The sequence below is a fragment of the Chionomys nivalis genome, chromosome 25 (assembly GCF_950005125.1).
Source record: "Chionomys nivalis chromosome 25, mChiNiv1.1, whole genome shotgun sequence".
NCBI classification, from domain to species: domain Eukaryota; kingdom Metazoa; phylum Chordata; class Mammalia; order Rodentia; family Cricetidae; genus Chionomys; species Chionomys nivalis.
The window spans coordinates 20,064,731-20,086,128 of record NC_080110.1 but is presented as its reverse complement, the minus strand read 5'-3'; the positions used below and the strand labels follow the sequence as shown (position 1 = coordinate 20,086,128).

The 21,398-nt window shown below is 36.5% G+C and overlaps 1 protein-coding gene across 3 annotated transcripts in view; it reads left to right on the top strand.

Annotated features, from left to right (window-relative positions):
- Nucleotides 1-21,398, top strand: part of Syt1 (synaptotagmin 1) — a 494,427-nt gene that overhangs the window by 153,619 nt on the left and 319,410 nt on the right. For 2 of the 3 annotated variants that reach the window (XM_057757848.1, XM_057757846.1), the window contains exon 3: nucleotides 12,268-12,333. The exons of the other annotated variant lie outside the window; for it this stretch is intronic. The gene's annotated coding sequence lies outside the window, so the exon portion shown is untranslated. The remainder of the gene's footprint in view (nucleotides 1-12,267; nucleotides 12,334-21,398) is intronic. 3 annotated transcript variants of the gene reach the window in all.

The window sequence follows — 21,398 nt, the reverse complement described above, 5'->3', positions numbered from 1 at the left end:
AGCTTCAAATAAGAATATAAACAGAAGTATAAGTTTTAAGGATGTATATAATATCATAAAATTTAACTTATATAAGATTCATAAATAAAATTTAATTTGACTGAAAAATCAATATATTTTTAATTACATTGATACCCACTTAATGCCGTAATTATTGATTCTTCTTGTATTAAATCTGTTTTTAAGTCAGTCTTCAAGGACTTTCCTGTGAGATGTGTTTTCTGGGAAGATCTGTAGCTACACCCAGAAAGTTTCACCAACATGAATGTCCAAATGTGAGCTGAATAATAATGCCACCAATGGACATGCCAATGTAGACAGAGTAAAAGAACTCCTGGCAACTGAGAAAAACTGGGAATGAGAGAGATGATCTTCCCCAAAGAAGAGCACACCAATTGGTTGTCCAGTGCTAACGATCATCCCTGAGAACATACACACAAGTAACTAAGTAATGTTAACAATTAGTGAAAAATGAGGCCATGCATATTAAAGAGCATGGGAAGTGGTGGGTAGGAAGGTTTGGATAGAGGAAAGGGAAGGGAGAAATGTTGTTAATTATGTTATGATCTCAAAATTTAAAAGAAAAAAAACTTTTAAAAAGCCAATGCAAGCATTTTACTAAGGCAGATAAAAGTAACATATCAAATATATTATTCCTGTATTTGGTTCCAACTTGCAGTTTTAAAAAGAGGTATTGCCTTAGTCAGTGTTCTATTGTTTGAGGAGACACCATGAGAAAGGCAACTTTGAAGACAGAAAGCATTTAATTGGGGTTGCATACAGTTTCAGAGGGTCAGTCCATTATCATCATGGCATAGAGAATGAGTAGGGGCAGGAGCATGGTAACACATATGGAGCTATAGCGGTTGCTGAGAGCCACATCCTGATCCATGGGCAGCTGACAGAGAGAGGAAGACCATGGGCTGCTATAAGGGCTTTGAAACCTCCAAGCCCACGTTCAGTGTCATGCTCCCTCCAACAACACCACATCTACACCAAGACCAAACTTGCTAATCCTTCTAATCCTTCCCAAAGCCTTCCAAATAGTACCACTGCCTGGTGACTAAGCATTCAAATATATGAGTTTATGGGGTCATAGTTATTCAAACTACCACAAGTAGACAGTTTTGAGTGGTAAAAAATTGTGCCTTTGTGAGCCAGGTCTCCCCTGTCAATGTACTTTATTGGCACTTGTTTCTTTTTAAAAAATGAATGTGAATACTACGCCATACAGGAAGAACCGTTTAGGATTATAGGCAGTCTGGTTTAAAAACGTACAGAAGACTTGTCAGTTTGTAGGTTGTTTTTCTACTTCACCAGTCTATTGATTCCAACTCCTTGAGAATTTTCTACTATATGTTTCTTATGATAAACACATTGCAGAATTAATTCTGGCTCTTTATCTTACTTAGTGTCATTAATATAAAAGCAAATGAGTAAGATATAAGGTACAAGGGGTAGCATTTATCAGACAACTATAGGAAGGACAGAGTGTAAAACATAATATGTTATAAGATGCAATATTCTACTTTTGCAATTCCTACCCATAACAAATATAAAGTATATACTCACGAAGGGAGAAAAATCTGCAATGACACTTTTACCATCTGTGATCTCAAAGAGTCTTGAATTCACTTTATATATCCCTGTGTAGGATTAAACATGTTTTACACTTAAACGCATAATGTCATGGAAAATAATTAATTTCTCCGTATCCACATAGTGACAACCGTGAGTAATAAAATAAACAGCTGATGAAGTTTGATTTGAAGCTAGGCAGACAAATAGGTGCCCAAATGAGACCTGTGATTCAAAGTTGTAAAGATGGTAAAGTTTTTAAAAAATGTAGTATCTAGGACGATCCAATTACTAATTTTTATTTAACATTTTTATACAGCGAAAACTGTAGCTCCATTTCCTAACTAGCTGGGCTATAAAAGAAACTCCACGGGCCTGCATGCACAGAAATAAGATGGAGCATTAAGATTAAGTCCAAATGCAATTGAAGACCTGAGTCAGCTGTGCCACCAAAGGAGCAGAGAACGTTGTCAGCCATACAATGCTATTAGTATGTAGAGAAAGGCACTGACGGGGTGCTTGGAATTCATCTCGCTCAACTGGTGTTAATTCAGAACGTCATACGTGCAGGACAAATGTGCCGAGGATTGTAAATTGAATGTAGTTAGACAGATTCTCTTGAGTCCCCTCTATTGCCACAATATTAACTAACAGCTGTAACAGAAAGAGATGTCATTGTAGAGTTAGTATGCTGAGTGGTAATGATTGTGATTGTAATTGTAAAGATGGGGCAATGACTTGTGCTCTTTTATATACCAGAGAGCTTCTAAAATGGTACCTTAGAAAAGTTGTTGAAATTTGCCCACGAGAGACACGGAACCTTCGTGGCACGGGAGGCCACCTCCAGTTTTAACAATAAGACTGTGATTCGTGTTTGTCTCCAACAAGGTTCAAACTTTCCATCAACCTCTGTCAACCATGTTGTACCATTCTTAATGTAGTTAGAATTTAAATTATTTAATTGCCTTCGTGTCTTGGTTTGGATTGCTCTTGTGAGTAAAATTGCAAACCCGCATTGGTCGATGCCATTGAAGTTGTTAGGGTGAATTATTATGTGGTAGGGTTTGTTGTTGGTGTTCTCGGTTTCAAGAGTACAGAAACAGTTATGCTAAAAATAATTTTTTTCTTAAAAGCTCAAGATGAAATTGCAATAAGAGATCATTCAGGGGATACTTTACAAGTATATATATATATATGTATATATATACATATATATATATATATACACACATACACACACACATTCTGGCTATAAAGCATGTAATTCTAAAGTAATTATAATTTCACATTGTAGGTTGGTTTCCCATTGAGCTCTGTATCAGAGAGCCCCAACCCAGACCTTTACAATCCCTGCATAGAGCCCTATCTCCCAGGAAATCTGTGTGCTCCATAGGAATTACTCTAATATTCATGAACATATTCTTTTGTCAGTGAAAATCAGTTGCCTTTCACACTAGACATCTGAAGGATCAGAGAACGGGAGCCGAGAAAACAGCTCAGCCATGTCATTGCCACACTTGATCGGCTTTTATTCTGTTCATTATTTCATTTCATGGGTGAAAGGAGCCTCCCTTTCATACTAGGCAAAATAGTGTCAGTTTTTAATATGAAATTCTATTTAATACTGTCGCAATTCTCAAATGGCCGTGCACCTAACTGCTGCTTCGAGAGAAAAAATTAGTGTGAATTATCTGCATTCCGCGTCCTAATGGGATAGTCTCCATTTCTTCGAACCACAGTTGTTTGCCCAGACTTCCTCTCTGAATAAATGACTGGTTTAGAATTTTGAAGGATTACATTTATGTCCATTCTAAGGGGGAAGAAATTAATTGAAACTGGGGGGTTGGGTCTTACGTCATTATGAGCATGCCCTACTACACTTTTACTTTCTGCACATCCTTTGTTCTTTTCTGTGGATGGATAATCTAAAATCCATGGTTCTGAAACAATAACTGAATACATATCCAGTTTCAGAATTGGATTTCATCATCTTCTTAACAATCTTCTCATCTAAATATGAAGTGAAACTTTTTCTCCCTATTCGGGGGCAGAGAATGTTTTGGGTTTGACTATTTGTTTGAGACAGGCCTCACTATGTGGGCTTGGCTTTCCCATAACTCTCTATGTATACCAGGCTGGTCTCAAACTCATACAAATCTGTGTGCTTCTCCCTCTCAAGTGCTGGAATTAAAGATGTGTACCACCATGCCAAACAGTAATATATAATCTATCCAAAGTACATTTGAAATTTTTTCTTCTAGGGCTTTTGGAATGAAACAGTTACCCATTTTGTAGAGAAGTATAAACTTTTCCTCTACACATTTGACCATTTGAATCTGCTGAATAAGTTGGCAAAAGACAGTTATTATAACATACAAATTTAATTGATCATAGTTTTACAAGACAGTGGAGTTCTTGAAAGACCCAAAGACACTGAATGAAAAATCTGTTGCTGTACTTGGGTTTGGTAAAGCATAGGTAGCTCCGTGAAACCTGGTTGAACAGAAAGGGACTGATCCAAAGTGATAGACCTAGGGGCAAAAGTTAAGAACAAGCAAGGGCTCTCTGAAGCTCTCCTTCCACCCACAGGGCTGGCCCCTTTTAGAATGTGAAATTTATAACCTAAAAAAATCTAACAAAGCAACTCAGAGTGCTCTTTTATGCCTGTCCTTTACATAGACAAATCAGAGCAATTTTACGGCAATGCTTTTAGGTAGTCTGGTTTTAGGGAAGAGGTCTGTTTTCTATGACCTGAATTGTAAAAGAGAAGTTGGAATTTCTGCAGCTTGCCTTTGAGGAGAATGAGGGATGACAGGATCAAAGGAAAACTCGGCTTCCAAGCCTTGACCAGAGGATCTTTTCCTGAGATCTAACAGTCTGAAAAATGTCAAGTGTAGCTGTTTGGTGGGTGTGGACGTATGCTTCCCATCCCTGCTATGATTTCAACTTTCATTCATGACTTATTGACTAATTTTAAGACAATGTATCTTTAGGGCTCAGTGACCATGTTGTTTTATTTACTACCAATATTATCTTTGGAGAACTGTGTGGAAATACATAACCCATCATTTAAAATACGCATATAAAAATGTCTTCTATATCTCATGATAAATGTATCCTGAGAGCCATCTGACTGCATGGAATCTTCTTCCCATGGTAAGTAATATGCTTTGTTAATCTGAGAACTGTTTAATTTAGAAATTGTGATACTGGGCATGAATCACATTGTGACTACACTTATATGAGGGTCTAAGTACAGATATTTAGAATGCAGTTAGGGATTATGCTGGTTTAGAAAAGTAACAGGATGTAACAATTCACTTAAAAAGAGAATATAAATGTGAAAGAAATCAAGGAGGGTAATATGATAAGGAAGGGTTTGGAGAAAAAAAGGGGAAGACAGAAATGATACAATTTATTATAATCTCAAGAAGTAAAATTAACAGAAAATCCATATTACACATTGCTTGGAAAGCTTTAATTTTTAAAGGCTTTTTTAGTTCTGTAGTTGTTAGGTAGATCCAGCTGCTTTCACAAATCCAGGATGTCTCAATAAAGCCAGAGATTGAGTTTCTTTTACTACATTTTCTACATGTATTGTAGAAGCAGTGATAATGACAACCTTTTGCCAATGGTTTCAAGATGATTCGCCTAATCCATGATAGATAAAGACATAGAAAATTGGTTTTCTAGCTTCTCCAGGTGCAGCAGCAGCAGCTACGACACCACGACCATGTTGCTAGTTAAAAACTGGATTTCGATCCTGACAGAACTGAATTTAGATCCTGGCTCCAACACTTACTATAAGGACGTTGTGAATTTCACTTGCTCATATGTAAATCAAGATATTTAACACCTACATCACCTCATCCCTGTGACGACGGGTGTGATAAACACATGTGGTCTACTGAGTGTGTGTTATTAAGTAGCAGTAATAATTTTTTTTTAGCTCTGTTGCTTTTTCCAAACTAGGCATGTTAGCGCTTACAAGATATCCTGAAGAGGCTAACTTCTATCATACAGTTTCTGTGGCGCTCAACAGGGGCAGACCAAAGAACCCTTCCTCTACGGCTACGGGATTGTTCTGGTTGACCTAGCACTGTAAGCCCTATACCTGGCTACCCTGGCCACCACAGGGGATGTTGCTGAAATGCACGCAAAGCACAAATGATGAAGCTACTGCCATACAACTGGAGACACCTCATGCAGTGTTCTAAGGTCTCATTTATATATAGTGTCCAGCACAGTGCTGGTTTTGAATTTGTAGCAAACCAGGTCTACATAAATCGTTTTCTTTGCAGCAGCCTAAATTTTGGTAGAGAATTGCAACCCCACCCTCCCTAGTGAAACCCCCAGGAAGTCATGAAAGCCAAGTCATCGTATCTTCGTCTCTTATGGTCTCACCATCTTCTGTCCTATCATGAAAGGTATATTGTTTATATAGTAAATTTAGAACACTATGTAAAGATATCTAGGGACTTTCAACTTTCTTTATAAAAACTATTCATAAGACTAGAGCTGGCACTCAGTGGCAGAACATTTGCCTGCCTTGTGTGAGACTCTCTGTTTTAGCTCCAGCTACAAAAAATTTATAAGCCAGAAATAAAGCTCTGAGCTTGGACTTCTTCTTTCAAGTCCTGTTCCCCTTTTGCAATCCTTTTCTTTTGTACATCTGTTACCCCAATACCCTCTAACTGCATCCAAATATGTATTTGCTACAGTGGTCTTGGTTTGAACATAAACTCCTAAGACATACTCCGCTCTGTTCTAAAATGGCTAAGAAAACAGCCTCCTCCTCTGTCACCAGTAGGTCAGCCCTCAACGTCCAGAAGTGCTGTCATATTGTTTGCTTTGAAGAATTAGTTGGGCTTTTGTCGTTAAAAATCCATGTTCCTTTCACCATCAAGTAATAACTACCGTGACCCATCTTTGCAAAATGCCTGAGAAAATTGGACAATGATTAACAAGACAAGATAGGGACTTTTAAAATCACCAGTTAGGCTTGATAATGGAAAGACATTTTTGGTAGCTGCCAACATTCCTATCCATGTCTGAACTCAGAGTATGCCCTTTTTTTTTCTCCACCTATATGGAATATTGACTGGACATTGACTCATTAAAGGAAACATGGACATATATGGTATGTGGCCAACTCTAGTTAGAAGGACAAGAGCATCACAGCTGGAATAGATACACGGAGCAATTATGTGTTATGTGTATGCATTGCTAAATGGTGTGATAGAAGGTGGGGCAAGATGACTGATCAGAACAGAAAGACACAAGGGAACCAGTATTCGTACAGAAGATGTCGTGGATATGATGCTCTGCCAGATAGGACCTGAGTTTGAGACTGGTCCAGGGAATTTATATGCAACTGAGCTTCTCTTCTTCAAGATGGGCATTTCCAGTTCTGTAGTGTACACTAGCAGTTGTCTAAGCTCCTGCAACTTAATGCCTTATTTTGAACACATTCTCTTCTCTCCAGGACTCTAGATAAGGATGCAAGCAAGGTATGATGTCATTCTAGTTATAAATAAAAATCAGCAAGTACAGAGTTCTTTGTCTGCATATCTTTGTCAGTTGTCCATGTAAATGTCACTTCATACAAAAACCATAAGCCAGCCCTACATAAAAATCTTTTATTCAATAGGATTTATTTTTCATTACTTGAATGAATGCATTACTCCATTATTCATCTTTTCTGTTTTCCCCCGATTCTTTTCATGTAGAACTCATATCAGAATATTATCTCCTACAAAAATGTTCCCAACTGACTATTTTACTAAATAGAACTCTATATAGCAGTGTTTAGAGCTGGAAGGCACCTTGGAGAATGACCTTTTCCCTCTTTCATTTCACAGATGATGAAATTGGGGTCAGAACAGATTAAGTGATTTGCCTAGGGTCAAACACGGGATAGAGAAGGAATCAAAAATGTATAAGATGAAACTGGATTTTACTTTTGTCAATATACAATATTGCTCGCCCAGCAAACATTTATTTGTGTGACAGGAACTATTCTTAGGAGCTGTGAAGCCAACCGAGGCACCCCTGGGCACTCTGCAGCTCATGCTGTTTATGAGTCTGCAACGATTTTCTCTCCTAGGTGTGCGCAGTGGGATGTCCCGCCCGATCTTTTGTTATAGTTTCATTTCTTTATGCCTTGATAGTGCCCTTATCTTTCCTCAGCCCCAATTAACTTCTCCCAAGTTTCTTGTTTAATTAATACCCATCCTTCTCTGCAAGGTACAGACTGGCTCACCCAATTTAATACCATTCTGCCTCGTTATCATCCCCCCCCATTCTAAAACAATTATGTTGAGTGTAATGAAAATGTTAAACACGGTGAACCCAGCGTGTGATTATTATAACTCCAACTGCCAAGAAATGTTTTAATATTTGTTGACTTGGAAAATAAAGTGTCAAAACAACAAAATAAGTAGCTCCTTTATCATTACCCCTCCTGTTTCTTCCTTGTTTTTGGACATTTGCTTTTATAACAACTAGCACAGGCTCATAGACACAATCCACATAAATGGTTGTCAAAAAAGTTAGATGAGGAGGAGGAGGAAAATAGATAAGTTCCCTTATTCTAAAATCATCTTTTTCAAACAAAATCTATACTGGTATATTTTTACCTTTTTCTGTACCTACAAGAAGTACCATAGGTATGTGCCATGGTGGCATTTATATAGGAAGCATTTCTTAGTTCATTGCTTCACTTGATAAATTATTTATTTTTCATTGTCTGATAGCATCTAATAAGCATTAGCTTTTATAATTAAATACAAGGCCATCTTACACTTAATGAACAACCTAAAATTAGTCACAGTTCTCTGTAATAATATAGAACTAGTAAAAAGGGTATTCTGCTTCCAATTGATGTATTTTGAAGATAGTTTATTGTCTATTATTTATCTTTGTTTCTCTGTAGCTTTAAACATTTAACAAAAAGCTACAAGAACATTACACGTTCCTGTATGCCCTGTGTGGATCCACCAATTGCTTACTCTACTGTTGTACATCATCTTTCTCTTGCTCTTTTCTCTCTGTACATGCATGTGTCTGTATCTATAAATATGTATGCAAAACAGTCGATTTAACAGTAATCAGAAATTGTTCACAATGTGTGATTCTTATAAAAAATCCATTTATTAAATTAAGCTATATACAGCATGCTTAGGTATTTTAAAAATCTACAAGTATTTTAGTCTTGTACTGAAGACTTGGGATGTCATAACTTCTTTCTTTATTGCATATTTCAGTTTATTTTCTTTTTTTATTAATTAATTTATTTAATTATTAAAGATTTCTGCCTCTTCCCTGCCACCACCTCCCATTCCCTCCCCCTCCCCCAATCAAGTCTTCCTTCCTCCTCAGCCCAAAGAGCAAGCAGGTTTCTCTGCCCTGTGGGAGGTCCAAGGACCACCCACCTCCATCCAGGTCTATTAAGGTGAGCATCCAAACTACCTGGGCTCCCACAAAGCCATTACGTGCAATAGGATCAAGAACCCATTGCCATTGTTCTTCTAGAGAAGCTAAATAAGAAGGTGAACCCAAAGAAAAACATATAAGCATCCCCCTGAATATTAACCTTCATCAGGCGATGAAAGAAGACAGAGACAGAGACCAACATTGGAGCACTGGACTGAAGTCTCACGATCCAAAGGAGGAGCAGAAGGAGAGTGATCACGAGCAAGGAATTCAGGACTGTGAGGGGTGCACCCACACACTGAGGCAATGGGGATGTTCTATCGGGAACTCACCAAGGCCAGCTGGCCGGGGTCTGAAAAAGCATGGGACAAAACCGGTCTCGCTGAACATAATGGACAATGAGGACTACTGAGAACTCAGTTTATTTTCTTTAACCAGGATATATTCTTATATTGAAAAGAATAGTTATCAAAAATGGGCCTTTTCCCACTGACACACCACCATTGCCTAATTTACAGCCCACAACTAAACTGCCTTATCTCTGTCAATGGTGTTGACAGTGAGTTGTTGCTCACCCCCACCTTTCATCGTGCACCGAATCTGATCAGGCAGTGTGTTCAGATGTGCGATGTTTTGTTTGCGTATCTAAAAGCTTACATCTATTCAGTCTGTAATGACCTGAATAATGGTCTGTTTTCAAGTAATATCTGCTTGCTGACTGTTGTTCCAAGAATCTCTGACCAAATCCCTTAGGCTTAGAAAGATCTGTGCTAAGAGCATTGCTACTCAGCCTTACAACTCTATCCTAGCCATGAGTTTCAGCAGCTCTGTCCGATGTGGTCCAGGAGAGAAAGCTGTGAGTGCATCTTACAGTGTTGACACATAAAGCTTCAGGACCACTCTTCTCTTGTGAGTCACTTCATTTAGAGCTAAAGAGCTAGCATCTATAGGTGACCTCCTTGCAAGATTTCAGAGTGTACTCTAATTTCGGCCCTAAGTGAATACTTAACAGGATGCTACCTTAGAGAAATTTTAAGATTAATAACTCCAGAATGCTTGAGATGTCTAAAACTCAAGTTTGTACATAATTGTTGGTTTTAGTCATTGTGGAGAATGAGTATATTTTTAAAGCTTTATGGCTGCTGCTTCTGTATCTCCAGTATTAAAATTGCTAATGCTGTTTCCCTGACCACAAAAAAATGGCAAAAATGTAAAGCATATTCATGGTATCTAAAACATGTAAGGTTTGGCTTAATCCTGTAAATTGTATTATCCTAAGGGCTACAAGTTAAATGGCTCACTTTCTGTCTGCTTCTACCAAGAGCAATCTGAGTCTCATACAGTTTTTCTTCCCCTTTGTCAAACCTACTTCTAATACTAGATGAAAATATCACTAACACCTCATCACCCATATTGACTTTTAGTGTATCTAATATCTTATGAAAAACGTACCAAAACAGATGTTATTATTTAAGTTCCATGCCAAATCATAAAAGAACCAAGCCTCAGTACAAGAAATGAGCTGAGTGAACCTGAGGATTGGGATGGCTTTACTTCCACCAGCATGCAGATAAGTGGTGAGCTGGCTACGGCAATGATGTAACCTGCCTTTTCTTTTATGTTCCCTCTAGATTAAAGAGACGGCATTTATATATCCAAGAGACAGGAATTAACTACCATAAAAAGAGTGTATATAACCATATTCCGAGTATAGATTAAGTATAAAATAGTTATTTGTGCCCTACAGTACAGCAGGCTTACCCATTTATCCTTGTGACAGATTATGTATGTAAAGCCAAAACGAAATCAAAGCCCTGAAGACAGCATACGTCACAAAAGCTGTTTAATCCTTTCACGACATCCCTTAGGGAAGCCTGACCCTTGGTGAGTAATAAGATTAGGTACATATACCATCTAATCATCTCTTATGTATTCATTTTTTTGGTGAAATGAATTTTTTTTCCTAACACATTTTTCTAATTTCTTACAAAGTGTTGCATGTCACCGTCTCTTCATGTGTACACACAGAATCTTGCTGTAGGTTTTGTGTCCATAAAATATGGCAGTATACTCAGACAACGTACTGAGATTTTTTTACATGCAATTGACTATGGCTTGAATCGTATGTTTAAGAGGGAGTAGGGTAAATGTAAGCGCATCCTCACATCAAGGTTGTTTGTGAATTTTACTAGAAAACAGTCGAGTTTCAGGCAGCAATCCAAAGGAAGCAGCCCCAGGAGACTAAAGTGCTGAACAGATGCAGTGAACGTGGCTCAGGAAGCAGAGCTGTCACTTCGGATCTGTTCCACTCAGCACCTCTGTGGGCCAGGAGCGAGAGAGGCTGTCATTGTAATATTATCATAGTTCTAGCGAACAGAGCGGCATGCCTATCGGAAACCCATTTTTAAATATTTTTGCGGTCTCCTGTCTTTGAACTTAACATTCTGAGAACTAAAAATAATGAGAACTTGTAGTAACCGGTTCATTTTTCTTCAACACTGTTAAATTTTCGTTTGTGAATTTCTAGCCTGTCAAACGAAATCAGAAAATTTTGATGACGTTATTTACTGCATTAAAGCACGTCTGCTATTGACTCTTGAAAAGGACTTTATATTATTATTCTCTGAGACTATATTGAATGCTGTACATTTAATATATTAGTATACTTACTTTTCTTCTAGTGCTGGATGGGTTTGTATGTCTGTGTACATGCGTGTTTATAGATGTATTCAATGTGCCAGAATAGGATTAGGTTGTATCTAGACCACAATTAATCTCTGAAAATAGTAAAATAGTCATGATATAGTGAAGATTTTCTAACTCCAAGAAAACATAAAATTTGAGGTAAATGTGTAAGATTGATTTGTAACACTCATATAAATTTTTGTTGTAGAAATAAACATGAATGCTCTGGAAATTGTATGAGACTTATGAAAATACGGTACCGATTCAATATTATCTCTGATTTCTTGTTTTCATTGTAATCTAAAGCACTATAAAGAGCATAATCTTGAAATTTACCTTTTATAAAATGAGTATGTAAATTATCCACAAAGTTCTCATCCAAGTTCTCAAACCAATTTTAAAATTCTATTTTTTTCTGTACTATATTGTGTATACTAAATAATCATGAGAATGGCATACTTTGTATTTAGATGGACAGATTGCAAGAATATAAGGTAAAAATATCAGTAAAACTAATGTCTTATTTAAGACAGTCTCAAGTGATTGTCATATGTCCTGTTTTTCTTTTAGATTGAAGAAAAGAGATTCTGAAAGAAACAAATACCCTGAAATATTCCAGAACACCCCAGCAGAACAGTAAGTTCTTTAATGACAAGATAATTATACCAGAACTTCTGCAAAATTAGATCATCTTTTACACAAATATTTACCTTTCTAATTTTTAAGATTAGAAATCAGAATAGCAAGCAAGTAATGCATTCTGAAACTCAATTTTGATTCACTAGAGTCCACTGGAAATAATTTCTTCCTATAATCCTCTTAGATAAATGGGAAGGTAATCTGTGCGCTGAAACATTTAGGTTGACTCCTTATATTTTTGAGTAACATTGGACCATTCCCACGGGACAAAGTGGGACAATACAAAAAGCAAGTGATGAGTTTTCTTTTATGTGATAGAAAATTTACTCCTCCAGACCAATTTGAAAGGTTAATAGGCATGTCTTATTTACAGTCATTAAACATAATTGTGTCAAATAATAGAAGTCTTAAAGTCTGCATTTTATCCTCATTATTTCATTTCTTTCTAATCTTCTCAAGGCTTAGCTGTGAGATGTATTCCCATCTTTAGCTATGACTTTATACCAGCAATACTTTTTCTGAATACATTTTCATTAAGCAGAGTTATGTATATCTTGATGCTATCACTTTGATTGATTTGTTGACAATATAAAGGTTCCTGGGACGCGAAGAACTATAAAATTTGAGTGTGTGAATATTAAAACCAGTAAAATAGAGAAGTAGCATCAGAATCAATATTAGTGACCCACATCATATGACTTTAATAGTATGGTTGATTTAAAAGGAGCTGAAAATGGCATTCCTCCAAAAATATCTACAAGAATGTTATTTCTCACCTTGTAACTGTAATGTCATTGTGAAGAGTTATCAGTGACCTTTATTCTGATCTTTCTTATATGTACTTGATATATGGCTTGAGTAGAATGATAAAGCTCTTGGTATTTTTCATTTGTGAGTTGAAGTAGGATTTAGTGAAGTGCCTGTTAGAAGGTTCACATTCTTATAATGAGACCTATTTATTTGTTTGGGAAAATCCTGAAGAAAATAGTTTTCAAGGAAAGAATTTGTGCCTTTTCTTGGTGTATTACTTGTGGTTTAGGGCAGCCATTCATCTCAGCTTTTGAGTGTCTTCTATTTGACAAGTGTATACTAAGTTACTGGGAGATAGACACAGAAACAATGAAAACTTTGAGTCTAATCTAAAGTTGTATGCTTTTTTGAGACAGGCTTTCTCTGTGTGGCCCTAGCCTGGAACTCTCTCTGTAGACCAGGCTGGCCTCGAACTCACAGAGATTCACCTGCCTTTGCCTCCTGAGTAGTGGGATTAAAGGCGTGTGCCACCACTGCCCAGCTTAAACTTGTATACTTTTTTTAAAAAAATGTATTCCATTTATATATTAATATATTTATGGATAAAGTACTCTGATTTAAAAGTGAAATGATTAGAATATAAATACTTTGCTCTTTAAAGATGTTACTCTGTCCCTATTGTCATTGTGTCGACTAAAGCATGGAACTTAAGTGCACTGGGCAGTGCCTGATACATACTAAAATAATCACATCAGAAATAATAAAGTTCCTATTATTTGCACTAAATTAAAAACATAAATATAAGAGTTTTAGCAGAAACAGTTTAAGAGAAAGTCAGACAAGCTCCTATAATATTGCCTTAAAGTTCAGAGCTGAAGAAAAGAAGTTAATAATTAAAATATTACAAGAAAAAAGCTTGGAGTGCAGGCATTTATAGTTCACAGAAGTCTTGTGATTAAAATAAGAACTCGGGGATAAAGGGCTGCTGAAATTGTTTTTAAATTATAATTTGCTTCTCAACCTCTAAGTGCTTAGTAACACTGTGAAGAATACCATGGTCCGCACTCCCTGATTACATTAGATAATCATAATAGCAGAAAGGAGATGTCGAAAAATCATTCAGACACTCAGGCATGCTCCTTGGGAGCTATAGTTGTATTATCCTAGATTTGCTAAATCTCACTAAATACCTGTGGGAGTTGATGTTCTCACTCAAAGAATGACTACTATTAATGGCTTCTCTTTCCTGGGATGACGGATAGAGTGTGATGTTTCCATTTGGGTAAGAAACACTCTCCTAGAAGGAAGACTATAGCCAAAATGTTTTCTTTCTGTGGATTACCAGAGAATCCATATTTTTTAGAAATGACACTCACAGGTTTCATTGAGTGAAATCTTTCATTATCAGAAGTAATAAGTCACTGTTAGCCAATGTAAGTCTGAGTGGGGTGTGAGGGTGGCGATGTGGCATTTGGACTAGCATAGTGCCATAGGGCTCGCAGAAACACACAAGGTCTCTAGCCTAATATCCTCATTTTACCGACTGTCCCCTCTAATGTATGGAGAGTAAGGCAGGCTAGCTCCTTTACCTGAGCTCTCTTATCTAACAACAGAACTGAGAATTCTAGTCTAATAGGTCAACTAACATTGACTATAGGTGCATATAGAGAGATGGTGGATGAATGGATGAAATACAAAGAAGAGAATGGGCGGGGGGAGAAGGCAGGGGAGAAGAAGGGAAACGAGGAGAGCCATTTATTGGGCTTTATTTGTTTAGAGATACTCTGTTAGACATAGAATTTGTTTCATTTAGTTATCAAAAGGAAACGTATGTCCCATGCTTTCACAGATGATGAAAATGAGGGCTACATACTATATGAAGTCAACCTCATTTGTAAGCAATAGATAGAGTCACTGTTAAAAATCGGTCTCCATTTTTCCCTTCTCAAGTTACCATGTTTAGCACAAACTACTTGTAAAGGCAAGGCATTTTTTTTTATCCTCCTACATAAATGATGGCGGGATAGGACTAATAAAAAAGAAAAAGAAAGAAATAGGAATATTATGGACTTGTAGTGAGTGATGATCTTCTCAAGATACCCATCTTATTAACAGTCATCAAATTACTTAATATTTCATTCAGTATTTTATTTTCAATAATCAAAAATGTATTTTTTCCTTTGGACATTGTTTAAAATAGGTTTCCTATAGTCATTGATTTGGGGGGAGCTAAAGCGTATTTCCTAAAGCAAGGTATTTTTTTTTTTGAAACACCAAAGAATTTTCTTCAATAGATTTATTGCAGCATACTAGGTTTGGGAAATTCTATGGGTTCAAATCCCAGCTCCAACATTTATCAGCTCTGGTATTTAGGGCAGTGTATTATACAGCAGCATGATTTCAGCCCTCCACTGAATGCCTGTGATAAGTAGTCACTGTGAGTAGATGGGCCATCCTTGATGGGGGTTTGTTTGGTGGAGTTAGCACATTCTACATCATAATTTCTTAGACTAACTACTTGAAATAATCTAGTCCATTTCTAGAAGTGTGTATTCATTTCTGATTTGTGCTTCCATTCGCATTTTCTTTTGTTCTGAAAAGCTTCATCCTGCATGATTCTGAAAGCTACAGGAGATGGAAGGGAGATTCAGGGGAAATTCATACAAGTATCATTTGTGTATTAAAACTTATTGTGTAAAGTTCAGAGCTGCAGAGGTTAAACAAAATGTCTCAGCTCTCTGAACAATCAGCAGCCAGTTTTAATCCTCTGTGTTTCTGATTGGGTGGTATTGTTTTCCTTCGTAATTATAAATCTTCAAGTCCTATTTCTACCACCTGCTGGTGCTGTGTCTCCAAAAGGAGGCACAAATTCTACCTTCATCTCCACTATGAAAATGAAAATAGCTTTTGTTTTATAGGTTTTTATATGAGAATGACAAGACATGTTTACTAACTACTCATTAGAGATGTTCATATGACAACATCAGTAAATAGTAATTTTATGATTGCTATTAATGTCTCCTTTGGAATATCAAAGGGATCGTTCCTTTAAAAGTGTAAAATGTTTACACATCTGCATGGGCCAAATAAGGAGGAAGCAATGAAGGGAGAAAGAGCCTCTTTGAAACCCTCTTCGTCCTTAAAGCAAAAGTAGGTATTAGACATGCAGTGTATCTCCTTTTCCTAGCACAAACTCGGTCTTTGATTGTTCTCTAGGCCCAGAAGTGAGCTGAATCAAGAGGCACCATGATGCAAAGGATGCTGGGAAGGCTTTCTCCCTCATTACCAAATTATTGCATGGAGACTCCTACATTGCATGTCATGCCTATTACAACTGTCCAAAGTGTGGGGCAATTTGATGGCACTGCCAGGCACATTTCACACATACAGTACATTTTGTGTGTGGTATCTGAAAACTAAAACTACAAAACTATCCTTCTACCAAAAGTAAATCTCAAATACTAAAATTATTTATTTTATAGTGTGCCTCTTTGATAAAGAATATTTACACATTTTATTAACATTTTGGTACTCCAGTTAATTATCTTCATTGAAATCATTACTCGCCAAAGTAAGTGGGAGTGTTGTTTTAATCTTTTTCATGAAAATCTCTTTTTATACCTTCATGGGCTCTCAGTACTAACCCCTCTCCCCATTCAGTGTCAGATCTTATGCCTCTGATATACCCCAACTTTAAAAATTACAACTTCCTCTTCAACAGAAAGTAAATTCACGAATTTTTTTAATTATTATTTTTTCCTTAAATTTTATCTTTGTGTTTTCCTTATACCAAAATACATACAAAGCACAGCATAGGATCCCCTGTACATCTGAACAACTTCTGCACCTTGTTCTTATGATTTTTTATTCTGTCATTATTCTGTTTTCTATTTTCACATGAATCCTACAAAGATTATTTTTATGGATTTATACAAAATGTTTCAGGCCAAGGGAAAGCTGTTTCAAACAAATGTTCAAAATACATTGGCTTGTAACTCATATGAGACGCAAAGTCATGGTCTATGAATTTTCAGTAGCTTGAGATGTATTGCAGAGAAGAGTTCTTGGCAGTCTGTTAGGAAGCTGTGATTTTCTTATGCTTTGTATGCTCATAGGTAACACTGACACTATTCTCTTTATCATTTCTTAAGTAATTATTGTTTATGAGATGTGTAATATTTCAACTATAATGAAATTTTTCCCTTTGAAATTGTAAATATTATATAATTTTAGAAATTATACCTTCGAGCATGAATATGTCTCTAAATTTATCATGTCATTGTATTATAGTGACCATGAACTTTTTTCTCTGAATCCTGCATATTGACATAGCTCCATAAAAATGAGTTTGCTCAGTTACATAATGCTGAATAATTCCAGTCTCTAGCTACCTAAAAATTGTGGAATTATCAATGTGGTTCATCAAAGGCAAAGCCATAGACAAATTTATCATTAAACAAAAAGGCTAAGAACCAAGAGAGATGGGCAGAGCAGTCTTGTGAGAGTATTACATAACAAGTCCATTTTAAGATATTAGCTCTCGTTTCATAAGATAGGTATTTACCCAGAATGGCCCCACAGCAAAGCTGTGAAAATCCACAGTTCACACCCAGACACAATATTTATAGCTTGGGGCATGGGGACTGTGAGTGTGAGGGAGAAGCAAACAGCAACATCTTTCTCTGTTTCTTCTAACCTAATCCAAAATTTGAAAAACATCTCGGGTTGGTTACCCACATGGCCTCTTTCTTTCTAACCTTTGCTGTATTATTTTCCTGATATAAATCTACTTCAAACCAAATATTCTTCCTTAGTCGCTCTGTCCCTAAAGTGGCATGTATGTCAAGTATCATTGCATTGGCCGTACATTTATCCTGATCGAAATGCCCTTTGTAGAGGCTGTAAAGAAAGTACAAAGAAGTAACAAAATGTAAGTCTTCATTTCCCATCATCCCAGGCATTTCTTCTTTCCTCCCTTTTTCCACAACTGTCAACCGGAGCAGACAACTGTGTGCAGAGATTTTAGGTCGTGTTAGGACAGGACAGAAGCTGCTCCTTCTAGGCAGCATGCCTCCACTGTCCTGGTCGTGTTGTTTCATTGTCTTCTAATCCTCTGCTTTGGGGCCCTGAAGATCTTTATTTTAATATGGATACATTGTCTCATGGGAGAAGCTTTTCAGAAAGGTGCAATGGCCTAGAGATTACCTATGCTTTTCATTTGTAAGGTAAGATTTCAATACATAGTACATGACTAAGGCCATACATCTGTACCCCACATATAAAATTATATAGTTGTAGAATAAAAATATAATTGTCTCTCTATATAAAGGAGGACTTTTTTTATTTTTTTAGACCCTATTTGCAACTGAAAACTCAGTTTAGGTAAATAATCTTTAATTTTTAATGTGCAGCTTTTAGCATGACTTTGGGCACAAATATAACTAATATGGCTTTGATATTCTAACCCAACTAGAAATAATTGAGAGATGTGGGTGCGCTTCCTTCTGTACCTGTGTCAACAATTATGGCCATGACATCGTAGGTGGCCCAGTCTGTTACACAAAGATATGCCCAGCTATGATCTGGGAGCCCAGCCAGTGCAAAAGTCTTCTGAGAACAGTACAGAATGCTATTAACTGAGCCCTTACTTCCTCCTGTGCCCTTCAGGTGCCATTGCCTGTCTGTGAGGAGTCCTGTCACATCCTCTTTTTCTAAAGGAGGACAGTGAGACACTGAAGTACAAACTGACTTGCTAAGACAGTACACATATACATTTAGAGACAGATGCTGATCTCATTCTGCAAAATAGCTAGACTCAACCCGAGGTCCTGGGTATTCTGCAGCTCCTTCCGTGGGCATGGAATGGAATGGTAATTTGGTGAATGATAATTCATTATCTCTGCATTATGTATGCTTCTAGGTGTGGTGAGATCATCTTTGATCTCAGATCTCAGAACAACAGGGATCTCACTCTCCAGTGATCTAGTGGCATTGGCTCAACCCAGATCTGTCATAGCAGTGTACTCATTAAATGTCCTCACGCCTGATTTCTTCCTTACTGGAGCTACGTTAAATGCACGCCCTAAACGGTCCATTACAAACCCTTTTGTTTTCCAAAGCTATATCTCTGGCATTGCACAAGTCCATGATTTATTTGAGACAGTGTTTAAACTGTACTAACGTATATAGAAGGAAAGCTTTGCCATTTTAACTGTGTTTGGATATACAGTTCAGTGGCATTAGCCCCACTCACATTGTTGTGTATGGATCTCTGCGGTTTGAAACACAGACACACTTAGTCTTCCTTTCCCCACACCTTAACTTCAGACCCACTAAACAACAACCCTCCATCCCCTGCCCCATCATTCCCAGGGAACTTCCAGGTTCTGGAACACAGAACATTCTGCTTCTGTGACTTTGACTGCTCTCAGTACCTCAAATTAGAATCACATACTTGCCTTGCAATGACTAGCTTATCTCATTTAGCATAGTATCAAGTTTTAACCATGTACAAGTATATATTAGGACGTGCCATCCCCTCCATTTCTGCACACTGACTTTCCTAGGCCTGTACATGCCCCTTCTAATAAACTCCTAAGCAGGTTAAAAAAAAGGAGCATATATCAGTGTGTCTTTTTCCAATACATATAATTTCACCTTGTTAATCTATTCAAAGTATAATTTAATAATGTCACCATATAAAGTAGAATCTTACTGCCAATTCCATGAAGAATATAATTAAAATACAGAAGTATAATACATTCATAATTTGTAGGATATTTTTCTCATTATAGCATAGCTTCTAAAATTAATGACAGAAAAATAACTCAGGATAGGCAATCAGCAAAAGTAGGAGATTAGTTTGATAATTAGGACCTACGAATCACAAGTAACACATTTTAATGTTCAGATTGGAATTAGCCAATCTTCATTGATTATCTGTTTTATATACTGATAGTTCCTTAGAAGATTATTTAAAGCTAAACAGACTTTTGTTTTGACATTTTCTAAAAATAGAATAGTAAGTGAAGTGTTGATTTAAAGTAGAAATGTAAATGCACCACATTCAAGTTTGCTGTTGTTGTTTTTAGTTTTACTAAGATTTATTACCTGTCTGTTTTATGTTATTCAAGATTACTTGGAAATCTTAAATCAATACAAGGAAAATGACCTATTCATTCCTCCCCTTCGCATTTTTAACAAGTATTCTTTATGTACTTCATAATATTTTCTTAGCTAGAATTTATTGGATATAAAATACCCACATCCATATATATATATATATATATATATATATATATATATATATATATATCTTCTGATACAAATGTTACCTTTATTCTGTAAGGCAAATGTAGCAAATTTATAAATAACAAAGCTGGGGATTTGAAAGGTTAAGTGACTTTCACAGTTAACAACTGTCAGAATCGGAAAAGGAGAACAAGGCTCTTACTCCATTAGTCCACATGCCCCCTTCCATTAGAAAAGAATGGAAGGCCACCTTAAATTGATTATAACACAGTTGTACAGAGAGAGTATGTGTTTTGGAAGGTAGTAGGTGGAGCGAGCTTACTTACTGCCTGAAAAGCTTTACAAAGAAAAGAGCGTTTTGCATTTCACCCTGACCCCGTGTGACATATTTCCACACTGGTGTTCCATTTTAGCAGATATAAAAGCTTTAATTAAACACCTAGTATCGTTGTGCTTGTACTATGTAAAAAAAAAATGTAATGAACACGCTTGTGTCTTTACACTATGTCAGAAGTTATTAAGTGACCATAAATTCACAAAATACAGTGGTTTCAACTATAGGAACTTGCTAGATAATTTCACTTCCCTGAAAAATAAAACCCTGCCTGCAGTGAACACAGGATCTTTTATTCCAATTTTAATTACTGATATTGACCTTTTATTCCAATTTTAATTACTGATATTAACTCCAAGGTAAGGCATTAAATATTATGAAGTAAATGCATATGTATATATGTACACACACACACATATATATATATATATGAAAGAAAATGACTACAAAGGGTTAAAGAAACAAGAAATTTCAGAGATATTCAAGGAGACCTAAGAAGCAAAATTTGCAGGAGTCCATTGATAGGTATTGTTGTGCTTGTACTATGTAAAAAAAAATGTAATGAACACGCTTGTGTCTTTACACTATGTCAGAAGTTATTAAGTGACCATAAATTCACAAAATACAGTGGTTTCAACGATAGGAACTTGCTAGATAATTTCACTTCCCTGAAAAATAAAACCCTGCCTGCAGTGAACACAGGATCTTTTATTCCAATTTTAATTAC